We start from the raw sequence: 24,860 nt of genomic DNA on the forward strand, positions 1-24,860 counted from the left end.
ATGTATTGAGCAAAACTATATACTAAGCAGGTTATTTTCAGCAGGCAAGCCAAAAAGCCTTTGAACCATGTGGTACCTGCAGTGGTTTTAGAAGGACAGTCCAATAGACTGTGAAATGATGTAGTAGTCTATTAATCATGTGTACCATAAAGTAATAATATTTGTTGTGGGCATGTCATGGAACTGTCAATGCCTGCAGCAGCTGCAGACCTGGGTGAAGGACAACTTGCTATCAGGTAAGGCATTCTGCAGAGAAGTGTAGCTTGTGCATTAGCATGCACACTGTCATATTATAAGCACTTCTGGCAGCAATCACCTCTTAGCAAATTGCAGTAATCATTAGAACTAGCCTCCCCCTTTCTTTTTAGCTATTGTTATACTGTGAAAGCACCTGAAAGAATTGATGAGACTGTAGTAAACTGGAATTAACTGGAGACAACTGAAATGAGACTGGAAGGAAAGTCTTTATTTGTTGATTACCCAAAGTTGTGCTTAACAGGTGCCAGTCTCTCCTTTATGGGACAAGTCTTTTTGTACTCTCACAATAAAGTTTGCACATGCTGTAGTTCAGTTAATAAGGCTTTATTAGATGTTCACAATATCCAAATATTGTCTTCATTAACAGTGCTGATAAGCAATAACAGCCTGTAGAAATGCTGGAATGCTGGTTAGTAATAAGGGTCTATATTACCATATCGTACGCTCAGAAGAGTGAACGACAGATAATTGACCCTATGTAAGCAAAAGCTTACTAACGTTGAAACTTCAGAACAGTGATTATTTTCCAATGGAAAACAATTGCTGTTCCAAAACAAAAAAATAAAAACACAGTAAAACATTTCTTAATGTGGGGGGGCTTCGCCCCCACACTCCCCGACATGGGGGGCTATGCCCCCACACACCCCTACTTAAATATACCAACTCTGAGATCGCACTACAGTGCCGAAAAGGCAAAGTAGCAAAAGCGGCCAAATAAATTCTTTTCCAGGGAAAGAATTCGTTGAAATGCCGCTTCGTTATTTTGCCTTTTCGCTCTTTACTGTTCAACAAAGATGCATTCAACAACCTGAGTCTGCGACGGCATAATAGGGAACCAGTAATAACACTGCTGCTAAATATATCCAAAGTTTCTGCAAGTGTATATTCTGATTCTTCTGAATTATATTAACTGAAACATTCTTTTCCTCCTGAATAATATAGATATTTGGCTTGATTTCTCGTTTGATTTGGACTGCAGTCCAAAAGCTAACTCATATTCTAAAATGTTGGATATTTAATCTTTTCTGTATGTCAGTCAGAACTAAGTAACTGACTTCACTGACTGCATCTGAAGTATATTTTAATAATGCCAAAACCCTGTAATGCTTTACATGCCTCCTTAGCTTTCCCTGTTTTTTTATGTGCCTCTTTATCCAGCACTCCATTGCTATGTACATCTTTCCCTCAAGAAAGGAACATTCTGTAGCCGGCAAGATTGTATCTTTGCCTTGAGAAAGGAACTTTCTGTATTTCTGTATTTTCTGCACATTTATCTTTCCTTCCTAATAAACTTTATTTTTATTTTATTTTTATTTTATTTTACATTTGTTGACCGGGAGGATCCGACTGGATGCATGTCCATTTTCAGCGGAGGCCCGGGGAGAAAAGCTCCAAGCACATGTTACAGAACATTTGACTGACAATGAAACAAATTATACATTCAAAATAAGAGCATTCTAACTTATTCTTTATAATTTATTTTAATGTAAGAGGTTAGTAAGGAGAATAGAATAATTATGAATTATAGACAGTTGTGACAGTCTAGAATGGACTATCCCGGTTTAGGCAGTGGCAGCCGTATTGAGCCCAGATGAGTTTTAGCTTAGTTTTAAATTGACTTAAAGTAGTGATGGATATAATATCATGGGGAAGTTTGTTCCAAATTTTACCTGCAGCGTTGGTGAGGAGGAAGTCTCCAGCAGAGTTATTAGTTTTGTGAGTTTGGATTAGGAGGCGGTTGGATGATCTCAATGGGGATTATTACAAAGGGAAGTAATGCTTTGAGGGAAGGAGCATATTCAGGGTTATAAATGATTTTGTGAGTAAGGACTAGAAGGTTGAAAGTAATTAGGTTAGGAAGCTCAGACCAGTTGAGTTTTGCTAAATTGGAACAATGATGGGTCCTATATGGGGACCCAGTTACAAACCTTGCAATATGATTGTAGCATGTTGAGAGTTTGTTCATGACAGTTTTACTTATGTTATGAAGTAAGGGGGACGAGTACAGGAGTGATGAGAGAAGGTGAGTCTGGGCAATGGCCATTTTAGCTTGGGGGTAAGGAAGCTTTTTATTTTATATAGAGAGCCTAGTTTCTTGTTAATGGTCTTAATCATTTGGTTTACGTGTATATCAAATTTTAGTTTGTTGTCTATGGTTACCCCTAGTAGTTTTGTCGAGAGGTCCGGAGAAATTATGGTCCCATCCTTTGCTTGGATAGAAAAATTAATGGGGTAGGATTTTTTTGTTGGTAGAAACAACAACATTTTAGTTTTTGGATTGAGAATCAGGCTGACGACTGGAGAGCCAGTTTTCTATTTTACTGAAAGTAGCCTGGCTTAGCAGTTGTAGATCTGAACGGGTAGTACCAGAGCAGATTAATGTGGAATCATCAGCATATTGTATACAACTGGCATTACGAGTAACTGTATGCAGATCATTGATAAAATGGAGAATAATAGCGGTCCTAGAATAGATCCTTGAGGTACTCCTAATGTGTTGGGTAGTAGCTTAGAGAGTTTAGTCTGCCATAAAACTGCCTGTTTTCTGCCAGATAGATAGGAACTAAACCATTGTACAGCAATGGTGTCAAGACCTAGTGAAGGCAATGTATTGATTAAAAGTTTATGATCCACCATATCAAAGGCCTTTGACAGATCCAGAAATAGTGCTGATGAGAGATTGTTATTATTACGATGGGAGTTTATGGTGTTAGAAAACAAGGAGGGCTGAGGTGGTACTATGGAGAGGTCTGAAACCATGTTGGGTATCAGCCAGTAGTTGGTTGACCATTAGGTGTTGCATGAACTGTTTCTGAACACATTTTTCCATTATTTTTGCTAAAGGGGAAAGTATGGATATGGGCCTATAGTTAGAAAGATCAGTGGAAGTGCCTCCCTTGTGGAGAGGTATTACATATGATATCTTCCAGATCTCGGGGATAATGGCCTCTGCTAAGGAGCGGTTGATGAGGATTGACACTGGATAAGCAATTACGTCAGCTGTTTTTTGCAAATATTCAGCTGGGAGTTGGTCGGCTGAGAGTGTGGAGGGTTTTAGTTTTTTAATTAATTTACAAATAAAGGAAGTTGGAACAGGTTGAAAGGTAAGTAGGGGAATATTTTTAGTGTTAGAGGGTCAGAGGTCTGAAGGCTAGGAGGTAATTGATTAGAAAGAGTTTGTATTGTCTCAGTGAAGAAGTGGTTAAAACTATTGGAGACTTAGTCAGGGGATTTATCAATGAGTGTGGCAGGGGCAGGGGTAGTGGTGCGACCAGGATGAAGAAGATGATTTAATCCAGCCCAGAATTTTTGTGGACAGTTTTGGTGGTCAGTTTGCAATTTACAATAGAATTGTCTTTTATCTAGTAATATTTGCCTTTTAGTTTCATTCCTAAGTTGTCTGTATTTACTTTGGTCCAATGGGAGTTTGGAAGTACCAGACAGACCACGCCTTATTTCTAAGTTTTATTTTCAATCTAGTTTCTTTTGTAAGCCAAGGAACATCTACAGCTTTGGTTTTCTTTGAGCGAGTGGGTGCATGAAAATTAAGAATTTCTAAGAACTTTTTGTTAAAGTAAAGCACAGCTTCATCTAGGGGTAGATGTTTTAGTAATGTCCAATTACATGAAGTTAGTTCTAGTTGTAGTTTAGTTAAGTCAAGTTTCTTTTTGTTTCTAACAGTTCTGATTGTGGGTTGCATGGGAATGGCTATCTTATGCTTAATGATGTAGGTGAGGTGGTGGTCACTTAAACTATCAGGAGGGTACCAGATGAGTAGTGATCGGGGTCCTTATTTATTAGTACCCAGTCAGTATACTGTCTTTCTGGTTAGGTTTCCTAGCCTAGTTGGAGTATTAATAGTTTGCTTGAAAGAGTAAAGGTTAATATGTGAGGAAGGAGCAGAGGGGCACAGGTATTCCAGTCTATGTTAAAGTCTCCAAGAACTAAGGTCTCTTGGGGAGGTGAGACGATATCCAATGAAGGGTGTTTTCGAGGGTTTCTATGTTATTTCCTGGGGGAATGTACATACAAATAATATAGATAAATTTATTTCTATTAATTTGAAGTTTGGAAATTAGTATTTCTGCATTGTTAATTTGAGGTGGTTGCATAACATCAATAGATACAGTTAGATTAGATTTATAGAGTATGGCTACTCCACCTCCTTTCTTAGGAGCTCGGTCTCTACGATGAATATTGTAACCTGGGATTAGTATCTCATTATCGGTAGTTGTAGGTTTTAGCCATGTTTCAGTTAAACACAAGATCTCAGGAAAGGTCTACTAATACGCGTGAAGTTCATGTACTTTGTTGTTTATGCTTCTGATGTTCAGATGACAGGTTAAAAGAGAGTTAGTAGGACGGGTAGTAATGGGGTTGGAACTAATATCAATGTAGGGAGAGGACTGCTGGTCATTGCTGGTGGGACCAGGGTTGGGGTGTATATCGCCATGAGGGAGCAGATTCAGTCTAAGTTTGGAGATAAGTTTTAGGAATTTGTCTAGAATTTTGTAAGAATGTTTAAGTTTGGGGCTGTTATTTCTAATTGCGGTTGGATAAGGTAGCAGTACACAGGAGGTAGATACTTCCCAAGTACCATCAACATGAAAGTAGTTATTGAATTTACTACCAATAGTATTGGTACCTGATTCAGTGGTAGAGAGTAATACCAGGTTTTGAGTTTCATACGAAGTTATGAGGTAGGAGGTTATTAGCAGTGGAAGAAGAAAGAAATACAACATGTTTAAGCACTTCTGATATTGGGCAGTAGAAAAATACTATTACCGAAAGAAATATATGGTGAGGAATAGATGATTCAGAGAATGAGAAGGTGGGGGAGAGAGCAGGAGTGGGTAGAATGCAGGGAAGGCGGAGTTTCAAGGGTTGGTGGGAAAAAATTTTTGGTAACTGCAGGGATTGGACCAGTTTTTTAGGGGGAGTGGTTTTATGACTATAAAAGTAGAGGTAGTGGGGGCGGGTGGGAATAGGGGGCAGGGAGGGGAGCGAAGAGAGCCCGAGCGTAGCGAGGGCGAACGTAGCGGGGCTACACACCCAACGAAGGTAGATAGCACTTTATTCTTTAAAACATTTATTTTTTTTTTTTTTTTGGGAAATTCAACAGGCTATACAGCCTTATTCTGCTTTATATAGTCCTTTACAGGCAAAATCTACAGCCTTGTAATCTACAGCCTTGTAATGCTTTAGATTTAATTTTTAGGCACCAACTTTCTAACTGCTATAACTTTAATTTTTATTAGGCTAAGGGAAAATTTTTAACAGCTATGGGGTTGACTGCTGTGTGTTTGAACCCAGTTTATGGCTTTGTCTGAGAACACTTAAGGGTGTTATATATCTTGAATGTAGGTAGTATTAACCTTGGTCGAGTGTATGGAGATGGTGGGGATGTGCTGTAGCCTTATCTGTGCATTCGCACCTGGTGAGGCGACCTTCCCTTAAAGTGAGCTTTTAGGTTTTAAGCACGTACAGATACTTGGGACAATACCTAAGTGGAGATACAATGTAGTGATTCAGATTGTTTAGAAGAGCTAGTTACTCATTTGAAACAGTTGAATTAATGTTGCAGTTAAACAGAGCGTGATTACAAATTACTTTCAGATTGAGTGGTGAAGCAGCATTAAAGTTAGTATATTTTATAAAATAAGACTCCTCAGTTAGCTCTAATCACAGTACATACGCTACATATATTGTAACTTGTTTATACAAATTGTAATTAAATCTTTTTTTAAAGCAACGTCCTACGGTCAGCTCTAAGTTGTATATCAGTGCACAGGCATGCCTTAGTATAATTATGCCAGATTAAATATGCAGTCGTATTTATAAGAGAACATACTCAGTTTATAAGAAACATTGCTTAATTATGTTTAGACAAATGTGTTTGCATGTCGCATTGGAATTAAGCTCTTAACATTTGAATCAGCGTTCTTAGGACACGCTGCATGCTCATGGAAGCCCACATGCGATAAGCATTTTCAGGTGCTTTCCAATTGCGTGGAAACCTTTTAATCTAACGGTAGAACAGCAAACTTAATACAGTAAATGCACACTAATATTGCTTCTACTTTTGTAGGAAGTAGTCGCAAATGCAATGGCTATGGTTAAGTCAAAATTGACCAGCAAGATAGTAGTCGCTATAAGTAATATGCACAAACTAGAACTCTCTATAACAAATGCTGCTAAATTACAAGGAGAAATCCACTAATATGGCTTCTACTACTGCAGGGAGTAGTCTCAATGCAATGTATGCGATTAAGTCAATTAGACCAACAAGATTATAGTCGCCATTAGTTATTTGCACAAACAGGATCTCTGATAGAAAACACTGCTAGATATCTACAAAGAATACATTCTTAAAGTCAACAACAGCATTACATACCCTAGGTTTCAGAGGCCAACTAGGTTCAGGTACACAGCAGTAATTAAAAAAGGCGGAAAAACTGCAGGGGTATAAGTAACCTTGTTCGTGGTTCTTGGGGGAGGGGGAGTTACAAGTCGGACATTCCCAGTCCCACACACCCAACGAAGGTAGATAGCACTTTATTCTTTAAAACATTTATATTTTTTTTTTTTTTTGGGAAATTCAACAGGCTATACAGCCTTATTCTGCTTTATATAGTCCTTTACAGGCAAAATCTACAGCCTTGTAATCTACAGCCTTGTAATGCTTTAGATTTAATTTTTAGGCACCAACTTTCTAACTGCTATAACTTTAATTTTTATTAGGCTAAGGGAAAATTTTTAACAGCTATGGGGTTGACTGCTGTGTGTTTGAACCCAGTTTATGGCTTTGTCTGAGAACACTTAAGGGTGTTATATATCTTGAATGTAGGTAGTATTAACCTTGGTCGAGTGTATGGAGATGGTGGGGATGTGCTGTAGCCTTATCTGTGCATTCGCACCTGGTGAGGCGACCTTCCCTTAAAGTGAGCTTTTAGGTTTTAAGCACGCAGATACTTGGGACAATACCTTGGTCGAGTGTATGGAGATGGTGGGGATGTGCTGTAGCCTTATCTGTGCATTCGCACCTGGTGAGGCGACCTTCCCTTAAAGTGAGCTTTTAGGTTTTAAGCACGTACAGATACTTGGGACAATACCTTGGTCGAGTGTATGGAGATGGTGGGGATGTGCTGTAGCCTTATCTGTGCATTCGCACCTGGTGAGGCGACCTTCCCTTAAAGTGAGCTTTTAGGTTTTAAGCACGTACAGATACTTGGGACAATACCTTGTTCGAGTGTATGGAGATGGTGGGGATGTGCTGTAGCCTTATCTGTGCATTCGCACCTGGTGAGGCGACCTTCCCTTAAAGTGAGCTTTTAGGTTTTAAGCACGTACAGATACTTGGGACAATACCTTGGTCGAGTGTATGGAGATGGTGGGGATGTGCTGTAGCCTTATCTGTGCATTCGCACCTGGTGAGGCGACCTTCCCTTAAAGTGAGCTTTTAGGTTTTAAGCACGTACAGATACTTGGGACAATACCTTGGTCGAGTGTATGGAGATGGTGGGGATGTGCTGTAGCCTTATCTGTGCATTCGCACCTGGTGAGGCGACCTTCCCTTAAAGTGAGCTTTTAGGTTTTAAGCACGTACAGATACTTGGGACAATACCCTAGGTTTCAGAGGCCAACTAGGTTCAGGTACACAGCAGGTTCCACTGAAACTGAATGCATACATGTCTGACTGTATATTTTCAGACCTTATTCTACCTTAATGTACTGTAGTTAATTCACTGAGAATACCCTAACTCTAACAGCTCCCCCTGAGGTCCCTGATGGAAGTTTACAGGGAACTGCATTTGTAGTTACCTTACATCTGTATTGCTAACTACTGTATATGGCTTTACAATTTCTGACTCCTAATCTGAAAATAAATTTTCTTTATTTGGTAAATACATTTTCAGTTTTAATTTTGAACATTAGACTTGGGCATTTATGGCCTGTTTGTATTGAAGTCTGTTAACTTTATAATTTAATTATAACTGAACGAATGGTTTTCTTGATCTGGTGAATAAACCTGCAATTTTAATTTTGACCACTAGGAGTCACTTCTGTTTGGATTGAAATCTGTTAACTTTATGACTTATTTATTTTATTTATTTGACATTTGTTGACCAGAAAAGTCTGACTGTTTCATGAACTCATTTTTAGTGGTGGCCTGGGGAGAAAAGCTCCACAAAGTATAAAAACATTTTACAGAGTGAAAAACTTCTTACAAAAGATTATATATTTAATTACCATATTATGACATCCATAGTCTTTAGACTCTTTAAGTCTAAGTTAAGTTGTGTAATATATCCAAAACCTGCACATTATTCTGAAAATGAGTGACTTTTAATTCTGTGGGATTTAAAGCTGATTAAGCCAGGTAATTTTTTAACTCTGCTCTTCCAGAAACAGCATGGAGAAAATGCCATACACATCCTTAACCCGTCTCTATGAGTCTTCATTTAAGTTAGAGTATGGATTGTTAGCCCTGCCTATTTTTCCCTATTTCTGTATGCTGTAATGGTAAAATTACACTGTCTATTGACTAGGTTGTTTTATCATATGAACTGGTATCATGATGTATCTCTCTCTCTCTCTCTCTCTTATAGTACATAAAACCTTTTCCTGTCATCCATGGATTTAAATCTTTAAACATTGTACTGTTTAGTCCATTTTCTTTTTTACTGTATAGCCTATCAAGCATGATGGCTATTTTCTGAACATTAACTGAATTTGGTACTAAAGGGATAACTTTATAACTGGTCTTGAAGCATAATTTCCTTAAGCTGTATTAACTGGTATCTGTAAATTTTCATGTAGATTTGTTAATAATGCTATTTACATGTCTGCTTCCTAATTTTGTGTATTCTATGAATATTTATGAGCTATAATAGTTTACTAAAATGTATGCTTTCTGTATTTCAGGTCTATACCTTTGTGTTTTCTGTTAGTGCCCTATTAACGTTCTGACTAATGTACAATAATTATGTAAAGTGCATTGCAATCTGTAAATTAATTAACAAATTAAGCCTGCCCTGTATGCCTTGAGTATATCAAATAACTATTACTACCTATTCTTTAGATAATTTATCTTAATACACCTGCAATAAATAATTCTGTCAATTTACCCTTAACTAATGACTGAATAATGTGAAGGATGGTGTAGTAGAAATATATGATGTAATAGCATGTTACAAATAATTCTGTCACTTTACCCTTAATTAATGACTGAATAATGTGAATGATGATGTAGTAGAAATGTATGATGTAAGCTTGTTACAAATAATGATGTCACTTTACCCTTAATGTGAAGTAACTGTGTATTAATCTTATATTCTGAAATTAGACTGAAATGTACTATACGGACACATAACTGAGTATGAATGTCATATTCTGAATCTTTACTGAAATTTGATACAAATTTATACTGAATATCTAGAATAGTTGCATATATTCTAAAAAACTAACAAAACTAATACTAAAGGAATATCTTTTGACAGTGTTACCTGAACACAGGTAAAACCATAACTGAAAACTGGTAAATGTTATATTCTGAAAACTAAACTATTAGTACATTTTCCTGTCAGTATTGTCTGAACATAGATAAACTGAAAACTAGTACTGTTGTACAATTGTCTGAAAACATGAGAACATTTTGACAGTGTTACCTGAACACAGATAAAAAAATAAACTGAAATCTGTTAATGTTATATTTTGGAGACTAAACTTTTTGCCAGTATTGCCTGAACATAGATAAAAACATAAATTGAAATTAGTACTGTTATATAACTGAAAAAATACACATATGCTTTAACTCATACATTTTAACTTTAAACAAACATTGAAGAAATAACTGAAACAGATAGACAGTCGACTTCTGTACAACATCTCTTGCCAAATTTTACTATGTGTTGTTCCAGACACTGATGAGGTACTGGGAGGCCTGTTTTAATGTCCAAGTGCCCTTTTTAGAGTTAGGTCTTTGAAACCTCTCCTTTTCATCTCTTGTGCAGGGCTGGGTGGCTAAAGTTCTTCACCTTATTTAGTATCAGGTCTTTAAAATAAGATTTGCATCTTTAACAGTTAGAAACTGATAGTATTGCTTGCTGCCCAGGCTTTACTTACCTTTCCTCTGCATGAAATAAACATTTGCAGCTTTAACAATTATAAACTGATAGCACTACTTTTGCCCTGACTTTGTTTAGATTTTTCTGCATGGAATAAACATTTGCTGGTAATAAACTCTTGCAAGTCTGTAGGCAAACTGATAACCTTAAATGAAACTAAAATAGTAATCTATCACTGTGCATTTCTGCACCTATATAAAATTAATCTTAACTGTTGAACTTTTTAGACTTACTCTCTTGACCCTCTGATTCTAATATACTGTTTTGTGAGTGAAATTTTACCCACTGTCTTACCATAGCTGTTTCTTTAGCTGAAGTCATTTAACTTTTCAGTACTGCTGAATGCTGCAAGAATTTATTATTACTGTCTACAATCTTTTTGGATAAATAATAAGAACTGTAACTACATAACCTGTCACTAAGGGTATTAAATTGATTTTCACCATACTGCAGTACTGTCTTTAATTCAGCTTGCTGAGCTGGCTGCAATCTGATCTTGGTGTGCTTGGTAAACTGCAATTTCTGCATGAAATACATAGAGTCTTAAATTGATTACATAAACACATGTATTACCAGATTTAAACTGATTTGATTTTGGAAGTTTACTTGTCTGTCTTTTATACAAGTATGTGAAGTTTCTTTATCTGGAAGTTTACTTGTATGTCCTTTATACAAGTACATAATGTTTCTTTATATAGTATACACATTTATTACTAGAGCTGAACTGATGTAATTATGGAACTTTACTTATTTGCCCTTTGTATAAGTATAGCAATATTTGTGAATGCTTTTTTGTTTCTGTCTGTATTAAGATACTATTCATGCATTGTAACACTATCATACAAAGAGCTTAACAATGACTGCTAAACAAAATAATAACACAAAACATTTATTCCCAGATCTGCAACTGTAAATTCTTTAGTCTGCATATTAACCTGACTGTCATTTCTGGTATACCCTACACAATATAGATGCATCCAGTTACCCTTTTTTAAGTGGCCTTACCCAATATGGCTTTCTGAGCACTTTAGCTGTGCCAGCTGAATTAGAATTTATTTTATCTTTAACCCATAAATCTGCATGTTTCTGTCGTAACCATTTTTTTTCAAATTCTGTACATTTGCAAAAATATTGTTACTGAAGTCCAAAACAACATATAACTCTAAAGTTACTAAAATCTGAAACAACATACGACTCTGATGACATGTCCATACCTAGTATGGAGCTGTTACACTTTAAACAGTTAGTTGCTGTTATCTTTGACCTTTTAAATCCTGACAAAACTGCATTTGTGTCCTCTAATAAAGGTTTATTTGTAACTGAAGTTGATTTGTCTGTATTAAGCAGTGCATTATTCCATAATTTTTTTCTGTAAACAATGAAATATTGTCATCTCTTTCTCTCTTTCAACCTTAAACAATGACAGACAAATGCTCTGGTTTGGTGCTGAACTGTCACACCCTTTATAGATAAACTGAAAATCCTTTGTTATAGAATTAGGAACAACAGTGACTCTGGCTATGGAATACGTTATTTCTTTACTTTGCTCTGAAACAGTAGTTTGTGATGAAGTCTATATATTATGTATTTTATCGGACTAATTAAAATCTGCACTTTTATCCTCTCCCAGTGCAATATTTGCACTGGCTTGTACACCAATATTTTAAAACTGTAAATCAGAATTACTGACAGAAGCTGATTTATTCTGCAAGTCTCTTGCTGCCTGCTTCTGTGATTTAACCTTTTTGCATCTAGAAATATTTAACATTCCTGAACTAATAACCTTTAACTTTAAAGTAACATTTCTGGAACACATTTTTTTAGACTGCTTTACCCAATTTTTAACTCTAAACCAAACATTTACTGGTGTCTTAACTGTAGAAGTAATACTTGACATGTTTATGCAAAAGGTATGCAAATGACTTTTATTAGTGAATTTAAACTTTTTTTGAGCAGTTAACTAAAAAGTGCATATAAATTGCATAACTTTATAATTCTGGAAACATGTGTCCTGTTGTCTGTAACTTTTTAACCTTTCTTCTTGCTTCTTGGCTGTGTGACGTCATACTGGAAACTTGAAAGTTTGTAACTGGCTAATGACTTTTATGTTCTAATGGAACACTGCTGAAGTTTTTTTTATTTATTTATTTACATTTGTGAACCAGGTAGTGTCCGTCTGGGTTGAAAAAAAAAAACATTTTCACCGGAGACCCAGGGAGAAAAGCTCCACAACATAAAGAACATTATTAAGGTATAAGCAGTAAACTTAGTTTAAGTAGTACATTGCTAACAATATGTAAATGAACTTAATAAAAATATTATAGCAAAATATAGCAGAATGCAATATAAATATGCATGTTTCAGGCATACAGGAATACTATTTTTTTCACAATATATCTGAGGCACATAAGTCATGTAGCTTTATAAGGTGAGTCACTTCTGAAAGACCAAAATTGATCATGCAGTTTTACAAATTAAGTCATCTGAAGGAACAAAGATTAATAAAGATAAGACAGATAGTGGGATAGCATTATGTGGGATGAGCATTATTTGGGCTAACGTGTGAGATGAGTGGGAACTGGATGTATAAGTGAATTTAAGTACACTTTTATCTGCTCTTTTTCATATAGTACTGTATTTAATTTATTTATTTGTGTTTTTCACTGAATATTAACTCAGCTGAAGTTGTGGCTGTCTCTGTACAGAGTACTTGTTAGAATTTCTGTGTAGCCACTGATAGCAGTGGGGGGGTAGTTTCACCTCATCATTGATATTCTGTCCTGCCTTATATAAGTGGTACATTTTGAGTTATCTCTCCTTATTATCTGAGCTTTGGCCGGCTAACATCTACCTGAAATCAACTGGACATATAAGTGAATTTAAGTATAGTTTTATCTGCTCTTTTTCATATAGTACTATATTTAATTTATTTATTTGTGTTTTTCACTGAATATTAACTCAACTGAAGTTGTGGCTGTCTCTCTACAGTTAGTTCCTCACCCACCCTCCCTGTTCTTGTTTTGGTGTTAATGTTGGTGGCTTTGAAATTGCCCGCCCCTCTTGTAGATTTGTATTTGGATACTCCTTCTGGGCCTATCTCATTTGCTCACTCAACTGAGTGCAGTGAGATCATATTCTGATTTCAGGCACTCCTACTGTGTATAAAGAGAGCATTTGGAAAGGACAACCTCTGTAGCCTCCTAATCCTGCTCTGTTCCCTCCCTCAAAAAAAAAAAAATATATATATATATATATATATATATATATATATATATATATATATATTTTTTTATTTAGCTGCTCTTACTGTAATTGTCTTAGTTGCTCTTCTGCGTGCAGTCTGTTCAGTTGCTCTTACTCTGCACTTATTACTGCTTGTTGGTAGCCTTGTACTTTACTGGGTGGCCACGGTGGTGCAGCGGTTAGCATTGTTGCCTCACAGCAAGAGGTTCTCCGGTTCGATCCTCGGCTGGAGGGCCTTCTGTGTGGAGTCTGCATGTCCTCCCTGTGGTCGTGTGGGTTTCCTCCAGGTGCTCCGGTTTCCTCCCACATCCCAAAGACATGCTGTAGGTGGACTGGACACTCTAAATTGGCCCTAGGTGTGAGTGTGTGCATGTGCCTTCTGTGGAAGGTTGGGCGCTGGGCTGGCAACTCGACACTGTAAAACTCCACTGCCAATCATGAGTGGACATGTGATCCGATGTGGCGACCCCTAACTGGGAAAAGCCGAAAGAAGAAGAAGAAGAAGAAGTAGCCTTCAATTTACTGCCTTCTGCACTTGTTTTTTAGTCATTTGTTAATTTAATTGCATTTATTTGAACTGTATTTGCCATAGTGTTGCTACACACTCAGGTGTGTTGGCCTGTACTGCAATTTGAATTGTATTGCTGTTTTAGTTGCTTTTCTGTAACAAAAAAAATCTAAGCTTGTTTCCTGCCTTTCCTGTAACTAGTCAAGTCCAAATACAGACTTGCTGTATCTAGGACTGTCGGTAAGCTTCTGAGCCCCCCCAAGCCTTTCTGTGTTGGAGGGAAGCCTTCTAGCTTATCAGTGAGAGTGGTAAGCACTAGGTAGCCTATCTAACATGGAAAGAGTGGGTTTTGGCCCTGAAATTGTAGTTCATTGGCCGTTTGGGCAGTTTTTTCCATCTCTTTCTCACTTTCCGGTTAAAAGCCCGTTTTGCATTTGGTCCCCACCTTTCTTGTTACTAGTGTAGTCCAGGTACAGATTTGCTGTGTCCAGGACTGTTGATAAGCTTCTGAGCCCCCCAAGCCCTTCTGTGTTGGAGAGAAGCCTTCTAGCTTATCAGTGGGAGTGATAAGCACTAGGTAACCTATCTACCACAGGAGGAGTGGTTTCTGGCCCAGAAATTATAGTTTATTGGCTGTTTGGGAAACTTTTCCATCTCTTTCAACCTTCTGATTTAAAAGCCTGTGTTTGCGCTTGTTTCCTGTCTTTCCTGTTACTAGTCTAGTCCAGGTACAGATTTGCTGTATCCAGGACTCTTTGTAAGCTTCTGAGCCCCCCAAGCCTTTCCGTGTTGGAGGAAAGCCTTCTAGCTTATCAGTGGGAGTGGTAAGCATCAGGTAGCCTATCTACCACAAGAGGAGTAGTCCCTGGCCCAGAAATTGTAGCTATTGGCTGTTTGAGCAGTTTTTTTCCATCTCTTTCAACTTTCTGGTTTGAAAGCTGCACTTGCGCCTGCTTCCTGCCTTTCCTATAACTAGCTTAGTTGGGTTACAGAGTTGCTGTAGCCAGGATTGTTAGTAGCCTATCTACAACAAGAAGAGTGGTTCCTGGCCCAGACATTGTAGCTATTGGCCGTTTGGGCAGTTTTTTTCCATCTCTTTCAATGTTCTGGTTTAAAAGTCGCACTTGCGCTTGTTTCCCACCTCTGTACTTTCTTGCTGTACTTAACTGTTTTCTGCCAAAACGCAGATTTTCCAGCATTTATTGTGATTTAAAAGCTTGTTTTTTTCACATATTGTACTTATTTGACTGCCTGCACTTTTAAAAAGTTATTTTTTGGTTAAATAATTTAACTGTTGTAGGCTAAACACTAAAGTGCGATAGCCTTTTCTGATCGTTTGAAGTCATTTAAAGCTGTTTTAAGTGTATTTTTTACTGTTTTAAACTTATCTTTTCAAAAAAAAAAAATTCCTTGTTTCCCGCCTTTCTAAGCTAGTATAATACAGTTTTCAGGCTAGTGCTGAATTCAGGGCCGTGATACTAGTTTCTGAGTTGCCCATACCTTACTTGGATAGAAGGAAGTTTCTCTGTTCACCTGTGAGAAAGGGGAGCTTTGAGCAACCTATCTGCCCCTTGAGGAGTGGTTCCAGCCCAGAAGTTAGTAGTTTATTGGCCATTTTGGGCAAATTTCTATCTCTTTCATTTCCCTACTATAAAAACCGTGTTTGCACAGTTTTGCGCACTGGGCAGCGCCGGTTAGCTATGGTTAAATTATTCCCGGCTCCACTAAGTCTCCTCCTCAGTTTTTCCCTTGAAACTAGTCTAACTCTCAATCTAAGCACTCAAAAAGCATCCTACTGCCCAGCACTTGCTCAGACCTAACAGCAAGCACTAATATACCCTGACACTGATTGCCCAGCAGGGCAAGTCTTTTTATTCATCCCTCACCAACCAAGTGACTAAGCAGCTCACCCTACTATTCAGACATGACCAAAGGGCATTTTCAGGTGTACTCTCCAGTCCAGCTGGTGAATCTGGGTATCCTGAGGCAATGTTACAACTGCCTCATGTACACAGACAACCCTCTCCTCCTACCACAAAACACTAACATATGCGAGAGATGCAATTATACAGCCAAAGTGGAAGCTAAGCTGTCTCCACCCTAGACTGGAGCAGACAGTTAAGAGGAGAAGGTTAACACTTGCACCATACCTCCAGCCACACACAGACCTACTAAAACAGCACTGGCAAAAAATACACATAAATACACAAAATCATCAGGCTCTAAATAAAAACCTGCAAAACCATCAGAGACCTCCAAAGCAGACTCCCAAACAAACTGCACCTCCCGTCACAAACCAGACAACATATAAAAGATAAAATCAGTGTGCCACACAATCACAGCCCTTAAGGCGAAATAACATACCTAACACACTAGTAATAGGTGACTCTATAGTCAGGCACACTGATGTCCCACTCACTAGGCTGGACAAGCAGAAAGTTACTGTTAGCTGCCTGTCGGGAGCCAGAATCCACCACATAACACAAGCACTCAGGTCACTCTAGAACAAGTACAAATATGACTCTGTCATTGTTCATGTTGGTATGAATGACCTGAGATGTACCTCCCTGGGCTACATGAAAAGAGACATGGAAGAGCTCTCTGATCATGTAGCACAGGCTGGTATGACCCTGACCCTGAGTAGCATCCTTCCCTCACCAAGAATGATACCTCAGTATAAAGAAAAAAATGATCAGTTTCAACAATTGGCTAAGCTTCTGGTGTCATTCAAAGGGGATCCAGTGTCTGTCAGCCTGGGACGACATGCTCGACAAGCTGCATTGCTTCACAAGAGATGGCTTGCACCTGTCACCCCTAGGCTTTTGAATACTGGCCAAGGCTCTTGCTGCCCCTATAGTGCCTTTTTTAGGGAAGGCTCAAAAGTCAAACCCACCTCCGTAAACAGCACAATTAACAAAAAACTGAGGGTTATGTTACTCAACACCAGGAGTTTAAATCTCAAAATGCACATGCTTGAAGCACTCCTCAGTATGGAGAATGTCGACATCTGTGCAGTAACTGAAACCTGGTTCAAGGCTCCAGAGAGCACCCCAGCACTACCAGGCTACAACTCATACCACACCTTTCAGCCACAGAACATGGACCAAAACACAAAAGGAGGGGGTGTATCCATATTCATCAAGGATACCTACACCTCCAGGTTAGTGGCGTAGCATGATACCTCTGAGATCATCCATGTGCAACTAACATCGGGCAAATCTGCAATGCAAATTGTGGCCTGCTACAGATCACCCTCCATGACCCAGGACCACTATTCCACCTTTCTGGAGACACTGAAAAACATGAAGGTCCTACCGAACACCCTGATATTGGGCAATTTCAATTACCCTACCATTCACTGGAAAAACTACTCGAGTACAAACTCCCATTCCCAGCGCTTCCTGGAATTCATCAACTCAAATGCCCTGGATCAGCTGGTAAACTCCCCTACCAGTGGTGAAAACATATTGGACCTGGTCATCACCAACATGGGCGACAGGTGTTCCACACCGGAGGTCAACCCGTCACTGGTTAGATCAGACCATAAACCAATCACTCTGGATGTCCACACCCCACCACCACCCCCAACTAAGGAAACCACAGTAAAAAACTTTTCTAAAGCAAACTTCACCTTACTCAAGACAGAGGTGGTAAGTTGCACAGCCCCCACACTAAAGGATAACGCTGCCCAAGATGCAGAAACCTTTACAAATGTACTCTATGAGCACCTACAAGGATGCATGGATCGCGCCATCCCTAGCAAAACCAAGACTCACTCCTCTAAGAGAAGGAAACCAGTTTGGTGGACCCCTGCCATAAACAAGCTATACAATAGAAGGAGAAAACTAGTTCAGAAAAAAAGCAAATCCCAAGAAGGAAAGACATCCCTGATCAGCATCAGTAAGAAACTAAGGTCCCTCATGAAATCATCCAAGGCTAACTTCGAAAGAAAAATAGCCAATGATTCAAAAGATAACCACAAAGCCTTCTTTAGCTATGTTAAGAATCTAAGTGGCAACTCGCCGATATGCACTGAACTAGTGCAAAATAGCACAAAATATACTGAACCTACTGATATTGCCAACATCATGGCAGACAGAGTCAGTGCAAACTTCATCCCCCTCTCACCTCCAAAAGGGCCCACAACAATACCGGAAGAGTGTAGTATCCCAAAAATCACAGATGCACAGATGAAAATAGCCCTTTCAAAAGCCAAAAACACAGCGGCAATGGGACCAGATGGTGTCCCATGCTGCGTCATGCACGAACTACAGAGTGAACTAACCCCCCACCTAAACACACTGTTCAACCTCAGCCTCTCCACAGGCTACGTGCCCATAGAATGGCATACAGCAACAGATATTCCTCTTCACAAAGGAGGGGCCACAACTGACCCTGGAAACTATCGCCCCATAAGCCTGACTAGCCTGGTCTGTAAGGCTATGGAGCGCATCATCATGGAACTCATTAACAAAGACATTGGGAACCTCCAAACACTTGACCTGACCCAGTTTGGCTTTGTTAAGGGCAGATCATGCCTACTAAACCTGGTTGACTTCTACGAGACAGTCACCAAGGCCATAGACGAGGGAAAGGTGGGTCACACAGCCTACCTTGACCTCGCCAAGGCTTTTGACACCATTCTTCACTCGGGTATTACAGAAAAACTCACCAGGCTGAACATAAACCCCTACGTCATGAGATGGGTTGCCAACTGGCTTACAGACAGAACTCACGCGGTAAGAATAGCAGGCTCCAGGTCCAACTCTAAACCAGTCACAAGTGGTGTCCCACAAGGCTCGGTCCTGGGACCCCTACTGTTCGGCATATACTTCTCAAAAGTACAGGCAAACACAGGGTGTCTATGGCTAACCAAGTTTGCTGATGACTGCAAACTGGGAGCCATAACTGACTCTTCGGCTGACACGGACATCCTCCAAAAGGGTCTTACTGAGACGGACACCTGGTGTCAAAGTCATGGCCTCAAGCTAAATGCCAAAAAATGCATAGTCATCCCGTTTGGGAAAAGCAAAACACCCATGAATTACCACATAGGTGACAGCCCCCTTAATACAGAAGAGGTAATAAGAGATCTGGGGACCCAGGTAGATAGTAATCTCTCCTTTGACAATCATATTGCCTGGGGACCCAGGTAGATAGTAATCGCTCCTTTGACAATCATATTGCCAAAGTAGTTAGGAAATCCTTCTATGTGGCCCATCTAATTACTAAAGGGTTCGCATCTAGAAATAAAGAAGTTATAGTGCCCCTCTACTCGTCGCTCATTAGACCCATCATAGAGTACAATGCCCCATTTAGGATGTACCTCACAAGACACTTCCAACAGCTGGAGAGACCACAAAAGTACCTCACCAAGAGGATCACTGGCCTCAAACATATGTCCTATGCAGCCCGACTAAAAAAACTCTGGCTGTACTCAGTGGTATATCGCTTACTCGGAGGTGATCTCTGCCTGACTTACAAAGCCATGTCCAACTCAGAATTGATGGACATGCTCCACCTAAAGAAATCCAAGTCACTGCGAGCCATGCACTCTAGTGAGCTAAATCTCACCACAACAATAAATAGAACATGCGGGAGGGATAGATTCCTGTCACAGAGACTCCCCATGCTTTGGAACAAAATTCCAAACTACATCAGGCAGAGCCTTTCACTAACACTCTTTAAGAGGAACCTTGACAAGTGGATGGGTAACAGAAACTACACCCCTGGGATCACTTCATTGGCTCTGTTTAACAGAGGATCAGTTAATTAATCAATGGGGTGGTGAAAGCCGACACACTCTGGTTAGGCTTATAAATGCCCTCGGGCAGATAGCCTAGTACCTACCTATGAACCTATGAACTTAAAAAATGGGAAGAATATTAGTTGGGAGCAATACAGGGGCATAGCCAGTTATCATTTAAATAGTCTTTCAGGGTAGTTTTAAATGTGGACAGGTTGGGGGTTTTAGTTAGTTTTAGTTTTTTTTTTGATTTAGTGCTGGTCTGTTGAAGTTCTTTGAGGTTTTTTCTGAAGTAAACCTGGTGCTATGCAGTTTGTCTAACAGCTGCAATTAATGTATGTAGAGGTTGTCTGCTCTGGCTGTTTTCTGTATGAAGTTTATTAGTGGTGTCTTACCGAAAAGTCTGCTCTGTAAGGAGTTACTGTAGTGCTGTTGGCTGTAGCCTTATTCTTTATTGAGCTTTCAGTCTCTCATTTGGAAAAGCACTGGTGTGCTGCTGAAAAGTCTATTATGAAACATTTGCTGTAGTTACTGATAGACTGGACAAAAGTGTTAAACTGGATGCTGCACTTGTAACTGTACTTGAAAGCATTACTCACTACAGCTGTGTCTGTAGAAGTTTGAAGAAATGTTGAATGAACACTGGTACCTGGAGTATGACTGCTGATAAAGTTCCTTTGAAGGAAACAATATTTTTCCTGTAGCTCACTTTGTAGAACAGAAGTAGTTGAACAAAACATTGCTCTTCTGTAGATTTGTTTTGTAGAACACACATAGTCTGACTGCTGATGCAAGGTTGCTATGGGGTTTTGGGACTTACTTTAACTGTTTTACTGCATTCATAGTGGCTCACCATTGAAATAATTGATGAGACTGTAGTATACTGGAATTAACTGGAAACAACTGAAATGAGACTGGAAGGAAAGCCTTTATTTTTTGATTACACAAATTTGTGCTTAACAGATGCCAGTCTCCCTTATGGGACAAGTCTTTTTTGTACTTTCACAATAAAGTTTGCACATGCTGTAGTTCAGTTAATAAGGCTTTATTAGATGTTCACAATATCCATATACTGTCTTTATTAATAGTGCTGATAAACAATAACAGTCTGTAGAAAAGTTGGAATGCTGGTTAGTAATAACACTGCTGCTAAATATATACAAAGTTTCTGCACATATATTCTGATTCTCCTGAATTATATTAACGGAAACAGTATTTTCCTCCTGAATAGTATAGATATTTGACTTGATTTCTATACTCAGACTCAAGTGCCTGTACTGCAGTCCAAAAGCTAACTCATATTTTAAAAATGCTGGATATTTAATCTTTTCTGTACGTCAGTCCAAACTAACTGACTTCACTGACTGTACCTGGAGTATATTGTAATAATACCAAAACCCTGTAATGCTTTACAGGCCTCCTTAGCCTTGGTTACCTTGGTTTCCAAGCCTAGTCTTGCATGTGCCTCTTTATTTAGCATTCCATTGCTATGTACATCTTTCCCTTGAGAAAGGGGCATTCTGTAGTCGGCAAGATTGTATCTTTGCCTTGAGAAAGGAACATTCTGTATTTTCTACACATTTATCTTTCCTTTCTAATAAACTGTCTTTCTCTGAAACTCTATATTTTCAGGCCTTATTCTTCCTTAATGTACTATAGTGAATTTACCTAGAATACCCTAACTCAAACAGTACAGATAAGAGGGGTTGCATAACCAGATTGTCCTGGAGAATCAGATGCAGGTCTTAAAAGTCCAAACAGACTCCTTTCAGCTGAACCTGTAAATCAGGAACCAGTAGCTGTGATTCCATCTGGAAGTCCTAATGAATGTGAGGTGGTCTGGCCTGTGCTACATCCAGTATCACCTACGACAGCATTAATGTGATCAAGGTGGAGATCAAGACAGGATTCGATAAAAGGACGTTCAATATCCTCCAGCAAAATCATCTTCAGTCAAGTGCTATGAAAGAAGTGGACCACACAATGACTGCAGCAGGGGATGTGCAACTCTCTGAACATTCTACCACTCATACTACAGTTTGTAATAGCACAAATGATTCCATCAGAAAAGAGTGGCTTGTACAAATGTGGTAGTCTTACTGATACGGACAAAAAAACCATCTTGATCATACAGTGGCTACCCCCTGAAGGCTTTGAGTTCCTTAAGCATTTCATGGGGGTATTCTGGAAACCAGCAAAACAGAAGATTCAGTCCACAGCTTCTGCACAAATTCAAGTTTGCATGTTATTCCCAGAGTATGAATGGGGTATTCTGTGGTCCATGCTTTGTCTTCAACACAGCTAGTGAGTGTTTGTTGGTCTTCACACCTATGACCAATTGGTCTAATGTGAAGAAGATTCTAGTAGCAAGTCAAAGGACCATGGAAATGCACTTTCAAAATTGGAGGCATTTCAAGAAGCATGTGAGAGTCAATTCCAAATGGCCTATCAGTGTATTGCACAGAAAGATAAGAAATTGCAGGACCTCGCACCTCATGCCTTGAGACATATCGTGCAGATAATTCTTCTCTATGGAAGACAGAATTTGCCACTTTGTGGAAAAATAACTTGCAAGGGAAACTTTAAAGCATTACTGGAATGCATGGCAGAAGTGGACTCTGACCATTTACGGGAGGATCTGTGAAATGCACTGTACACTTAAGCACCAATTCATAATGAAATTATTAACCTTATTGGGTTACAGATTCAGAGAAAAATGTTAAGTGGAGTTAAAGAGGTAAAGTTCTTAAATTTAATTATTGATGGAACAACTGACATCTCCCATAAGAAGCAAATGACTCTGGCTCTATGTTATGTTCATAGACGTGAAGGAAGTGCAGAAATCCATGAAGGCATTATTGAATTTGTTGAAGCACATGACATCACAGGAATAGACTTTCTACAGAGACTCACAGCATGGGCTGTGGACAAGTAGCTGTTGTGAGGACAAGGCTATGACAGAGGAAGCAACATGTCTGGCCATGTTAATGGTATGCAGGTAAGAATTTGGGCCCTGTTTCTAGAAGCTGTGTATACTGCATGTAAAGCACACAATCTCATCACTGCCATAGTTCATTCATGTGCAATGCATGATATGGCAAACATGCTTGACACCTGTAGAAAAGTAATTTCAATGCTAAATTCTTCCGCTAAATGTCACAACACATATTTAGTCCACATTAAGCAATTCACACAGTTGCCATGTGAGTATGACTATGGAGATGAAGACAGAAGTACCTCATTTCAGGCACCTGTCAGCACCCAATGGATGAGTCAGGATGATTGCCTGCACAGCTTCAAGAATAAATATGTCATCCTTGTCACCACTTTAGAAAGTATTGCTGAGTATGACAAAGATGCTGACAGATATTTGTTCTCTATCACAAGATTTGACTTCATTGTAACTCTGGTGACAATGGAGTCTGGACTTGATATAATTAAGCCACTTCATAATAGGTATCTGCAGCTTGAAAAGATTGACTTGATTCAGGCTTGTAAAGAAGCAAAGGTTATCATTGACACTCTTCATGCAATGAGATCAAATGTTGACAATTCTTTTTCAGAATTGTATGAAGTCAAACAGCTGTCAGCCAGAGTCATGGTAGAAGAATGTGCTCCAAGAATCTGTGGTAGGCAGACTCAAAGAAGCAAAATTGGTGCTGCTGACCCAGAGGAGTACTATTGAAGGGACGTGTTTATCCAATTCTTGGATCATGTCATAGGTGAAACAGCCCAATGTAAAGAATGCTGCCAAACTTGCTGCATGCTTTGGAAGATGAGAGAATGATGGAACTCTACAATGCACACAAGACTGACTTATTAGATCCATCCAGATTCAACATGAGCTTCAGTGAGTGAATGAGTCGTCAGATGGAGTGTAGCTGGATGGGACAAGCTGCCAACCATCATCCTTTGACCCCTACAGCAGTTGAACCCAGCATTTTATCCAAATATAAATAGTGCATTAACAATTCTGGCCACCATGCCAGTGAATGTTGTCTCTGCAGAGAGGTCATTCAGTGTTCTATGATGCATTAAGACTTGGCTAAGCAACAGTATGTCTGATGTACGCTTAAGTGGGTTGGCCTTGATGCACATACATGATGACATTGATGCTGATATCACACAGGTGCTAAAAGACTTTGATCCACATAATGATCACTAGTTTATCGTCCTTCCAAGGTGATACAGCAGCCCATCAGGATAATGGCAGCTGGGTACTCATGGCTGGCTGTATACTATTTTGTACTTGACAGTATACTACAGATGGGTGGCCTTCCCTTGGGCCTGGATTGTGGGTTGCTTACTGTGAATGGTTTAGGCTGCTTTTGTTAAATGCACCAAAACCATAGTAGTCAACAGTTCCCAGCACCAGTTAGGTCTTACTGTCCACTGTGTATGTGAGATGCTTTGTGTGAATGGACCCTCTGTGAGACTGGCCGTCTTGTGATAGCGGGGTTTCTTGTAGTGAATGGTTCAGACTGGCTTCTCCTCTTGAATGGGCTGCTTACTGTGAATGGTTTAGGCTGTTTTTGTTAAATACAGAAAAATCAGAGCAGTTAGCAGCCCTGTTGGCTGCTCCTTGTGGTGCTGGTCATGATTTGTGTGCTAAGAGTAGTTGGTAGTGGTTTATGGGTGTGTGTGCAGTGGTAGTGGTTAGTGTGTGTGTGTGTGTGTGTGTGTGTGTGTGTGTGTGTGTGTGTGTGTATGTGTGTGTGTGTGTGTGTGGTGGTGGTGGTGGTGGTGGTGGTGGTGGTTTACATATATGTGTGTGGGAGGGGGGTGGTTGGTGTGTGTGTATGCCGTGACTGGATCTCTATGGGACTGGCTAGCCTGATGTGGTACAGATGCTTGTTGCAGTGAATCACTGCTATTAAACGCCAGTTAAGAGTGATCGTGGACATCTCAGAAGAATGAATTTTGGTGGGGTGGATGCACTGGGGGGAGGGCAGCAGGGATGCATGGGAGGAACAGTACC

The sequence above is a fragment of the Protopterus annectens genome, chromosome 14.part0 (assembly GCF_019279795.1).
Source record: "Protopterus annectens isolate FY-2018-M chromosome 14.part0, PAN1.0, whole genome shotgun sequence".
Classification (NCBI taxonomy): domain Eukaryota; kingdom Metazoa; phylum Chordata; order Ceratodontiformes; family Protopteridae; genus Protopterus; species Protopterus annectens.